The sequence below is a fragment of the Gymnoscopelus microlampas genome, assembly GCF_963454915.1.
Source record: "Gymnoscopelus microlampas genome assembly, chromosome: 21".
NCBI classification, from domain to species: Eukaryota; Metazoa; Chordata; class Actinopteri; order Myctophiformes; family Myctophidae; genus Gymnoscopelus; species Gymnoscopelus microlampas.
In genome coordinates, this window is record NC_139958.1 from 46,433,931 (window position 1) to 46,438,836 (window position 4,906).

At 36.3% G+C, this 4,906-nt stretch overlaps 1 long non-coding RNA gene across 1 annotated transcript; it reads right to left on the bottom strand.

The window, feature by feature from the left end:
- Positions 1-3,077: 3,077 nt before the first annotated feature.
- Positions 3,078-4,359, bottom strand: LOC311037463. The gene is made up of 3 exons (XR_014599965.1): positions 4,276-4,359; positions 3,751-4,056; positions 3,078-3,278 (listed from the first exon to the last, which is right to left on the bottom strand). It is a non-coding gene; the product is annotated as an uncharacterized lncRNA (long non-coding RNA).
- Between the last annotated feature and the right edge of the window lie 547 nt (positions 4,360-4,906).

Here is a 4,906-nt window from a genome sequence, read left to right on the forward strand (position 1 = left end):
GATGTTTGTGAAAAGCACTTTAAAATATCTTGTTGTTGAAATACAATACAAATAAACTGGCCTTGTCTATAACAATCTACAAACAACTAGTATTCTAATTTTAGTGTAGGTACTTATTTACCCAGGCAAACTACGAAGGCCGGTTTGTCAGACCCATAGAACTATTGATATAAACTGCACCATAACAATTACTGGGACTGTGGTTGTTCATGAGAGTTATGTTGATCTTTTCTGTTAAAACATTAAGGGATTTACATTGGGGAAAAATCCATTAAATTAGTGAAATGCATTTAATTTAAATGATAAAATTAAGAAAGAAATAAACATGCTCCATTTAATCTGTTTTGTATCATCTTTGAAGTCACAGAAATGAAAGACAAAAAAAGGCATAATACATGTGCCTAAGCTGCTTAAATGTACACGGTTTTGTATCCCCAATAAAATGATACAACATACTTAAGATGCCATGAAATTAAACTTATGGCTTTTATGTAATGTTTTCCTACTGTGTGTGTAAAGCAAGATTAATATCATGGTCTAGCTTAAAGCTTAACAACACAGGAGTTGACTAATTTTTCTTCTTGCTGTGATGATACTATGAGATGTATAAAATCTACATATACTGTACCTGAGCAGTACAGTGTCGGTGGAACTGATTGGCTCCTGTCACAGGTAAAGTTATGTGTGACACTGACTCCACATCTCAGTTGTTTGCACATCATATCAGCTGTTATTTTCGTGTTTTCATTGCAGGTAATATTCCAAATGTCACCATCCTCCACCACCAACGTTCCAGAACAGACATTGTCCCCGTCTTGTAGCACGGGGTGATCTGTTAACAGACATGAAAATGTACCAACAATTTAAAGTTCATATTTATGTGAAAATGTACCAACACTTTAACGTTCATCTTTATGTGAAAATGTACCAAAACTTTGGCATTAAACATGTGAACATTCATTGAACAGCAAATACATGCATACATATTATATACAGTAGCTATAGCTACTACATAAAATACATACATGCATGCATACATACATGCATACATACATACATACATACATACATACATACATACATACATACATACATACATACATACATACATACATACATACATACATACATACATACATACATACATACATACATACATATATATATATATATATATATATATATATATATATATATATATATATATATATATATATATATATATATATATATATATATTAGAGGTGGGCATAGATTAATTTTTTTAATCTAGATTAATCTATCTGCAATCCTGGAGTTAATCTAGATTAATCTAGATTAAAATGGCTCATTTGAAGTCTGCCGAAGGCATTCAAAATATGTGTGTTCTAGGGATGCACCGATGGGATTTTGGCCGATATCGATAATATCCGATATGATATATTGCTGTTATGACCGATAACCGATATAACCGACGTCGATATGATCGATAAAAAAAACAGTTTTATCCAGTCTGAAAAACATGTGTAAACACTGCATTTGAAAAAGCAATCCCTGTTTATTCCAAATTATTTTATATTATCATCTGGATAATCCCCAGAGCAAAAAACATAATGTGTCAACTGCAAAAAGTACCAGTGACAGCAGCTTAGAAAGAAACTTGGCAAATATCATTGATATTGAATAATTGAATAAAAAGTTTGGGCCCCAATACTGACCCCTGGGAGACGCCCAAATGATTTGAGCTGTATTTGCCCAGCTTCACAAACTGTTGACGTCTGTCCAAATAACTTTGTTTTAATCCAGTCTACTGCAATGCCTCTAATACCAATTTTCTCCAGTTTGTTTATTAATATGGTGTGATAGATAGTGTCAAAAGCTTTTTTGGGGTAAATTAATATTCCAATTGCAACTGTGACCTTTTAAATGGATTCCATCAATGCCTGAGATGTTGATCTGTTAGTTCTAAAACCATATTGACTCTCTGAGAGTAGGCTACATTACATTTTTCCAAAAAAGAATCTAGTCTGCTATTGAAACGTTTCTCCAGTAGGCCTATCATTGAAAATTGTGAACAATTGGTTCCATTTGGACACTGAATTTACAGACCCATAAGGGTCCATTTGGTTTGTACACTCCGAGTTACAGACCCATAAGGACCCACTTTTAGAACCACTGTCCTACACTGTGTGTGTGTGTGTGTGTGTGTGTGTGTGTGTGTGTGTGTGTGTGTGTGTGTGTGTGTGTGTGTGTGTGTGTACCCGCACGCTTAGCATACATTTGTTTGTTGTTGCTAGCATGTAGCACTCATTAGCATGCTCTATAGCAACAAGTATTACCAAACATCGCCCAACTACTGCTATGTTTGTTCATCAACACGGTAGCGGAGGCTCTGCTTTTGTCCAATGACCACTTTAATAAGCTTCGCTGGGCTTACAGACCTGAAGCAAATGAATTAACGAGTGGAGCAACACACTCGCACCGACACATACTCCGCCTCTCTCTGTCTGAGTGAAATGAATGAGAGGCAGTGCGCAGCGCACGTCTGTACACCATGTGAAACCCGACACCTATCCCCCCCCCCACACACACACACACACACACACACACACACACACACACACGCATTGCAGTCACACACAGACACAGAGTAATTCGCCCAGCTACATCAGCTAATGTTTTGGCTCCCAGACCCAACTTTGAGAATAGATTAACGGCGGTAATTTTTTTTTATCGCACGATAAGAGTCCGCGTTAACTTAGCCCGGTAACGGCGTTAACGGCCCGGCCTTAATATATATATATATATATATATATATATATACATATACATATATATATATATATATATATATATATATATATATATATATATACATATATATATATATATATATATATATATATATATATATATATATATATACACATACACACACAGTAGCTACTATATACAATAGAACATTACTTACAGCAACTACAAACAAAATACAAAATGCTAAAGTGTAAATTCCTGCAGTATATAAAATAATTCACCTGAACAGTAGACAGACACCAGTCCTCCGGCACACCGGCCCAGGGCCGTCTCACACTGCCCAAGACTGGACTCAGAGCCCTGGCAACGGACGTGGTAAACATCTGACCCAGGTCTTCCATGTTTTTTAAAGGGCAGAGCATTGCCACAGCCCAGCTCTCTGCAAACTATTTGTGAATGTTTGTCATCCCAGTGATCACTGCACACTCTGATGCCATCGAACTTCACCTCACCAGAACAGTATGGTAGGCTAACCACAGGGTTATCTGGGAAACAGAAACAACAACAAATCAACAAAAACAAATAAATCCATAAGCCCACAACCACACAGATGTGATAGCGCTGAAAAAATATGTTATGGGGTCATGTAGAGATGTCATTCAAACAATTTACTTGAAATACAAGGCATACATCCACTGAACCTGATGAGGCCTGAATATCCCTCATCCAATAATGATCAATGAAAAATAAACTGTCCTTTTCCCCACTTAAACAATAATCTATTTTGATATTAAGTCATCTTTTGAACACAATCCTGTATGTTAATATAACTCTTAATGTGTACAAATGGAATGGTAAAATCATGGGTGTCAATTCATTGTAGTATGTTTAATACAATTAAAATAATTAAATGATGTATTATGAATCATTTTTGTTGTTTTAGTTTTGGATTACACTGTATGATAATACTATTTATTACTCTAGAATTGGAGATGTAGTAATAATACGTGTCATTACTCTGGCATTGGAGGTAGACCCCTTGGTTCCCGGAGGTTGTATTTTCACATTCACAGTCCCAGATGGTCTTCGGGTTCTTCACATCGCTACAGTTGAAGCTCTTCTCCCACAGATCAGAATAACTATTTGATGCTGTATGATTTTTATAACCGCCACGGTCCAGATGATGGCACAGTTTGTCTCCCTCTTTGTCTGTCCAGCCATGGCTAGAAACCACCCTGGAACCATTCTGACTGTAAACAAACACATGTCCCTCAAAGTGTCTTCCATGCTGTTTTGGATGTTGTAATCTGATCTTCTGCCAGTCTGAGAATTAACAGAGACAGAGAATAGTTGATTAAAACAAATAAATATTAATCAGTTCAAGAGTTGCCTCAGTTTAAGAGCTTGCTGATGTAAACAGTCCATGTTCACAAATGGACTGTTACATGCACATTTACTGTACCTCTGTGCTGTTTACATTTCTTGACTAATACAGTATTAAATCAATCAATCAAAATTCAGATCATAGCATTTAAAACGTACCAGAACACTGGAGGCCACCAAGAGAACAACTTCCTTTGTCCTGTAAAGTAATCTTACAGTCTGCTACCTTGTGGCTGTTTGCAGGACAGCTCAGTCCTGACATGACTTCAGGTGGACTTAACGGTAAAGGTCCAAAGAATTCAACAGGCTCGCCGGTCTCTCCACATTGCAGCTCTCTGCAGATGGTATTTTGGACATTGGTGTCATTCAGGGTTTCTTTACAGACAGGGTGTCGTTGGCCTCGATAGAGTATCTTCACATTTCCAGAACAATGATCTCTGGAATCCTTGAAATCAGCCTTGACACTGGCTGCATGGAAATGGTATAAAAACTTCATATATGCAGTTTTTCTACGCATGTACAGAGATAACATACCACTAAAAGAACAAACATGATATAATATAATATAATATAATATATATATTAAGAAATATTATTTATTGTATATATATATACAATAAATAATGTCTTAAAGAAATCAATATACTTTAACGATAAATATGAACACGTATGTGTGCTTTACTGCAGACTGGTTCCACTGCTTTCCTTTCTTTACAAAACTCTTGAAACTCTTGTCTCTACCCGCTTTCTCTCACTGAACAACCTGCGGGATCAAACCAGCCCACTCCAC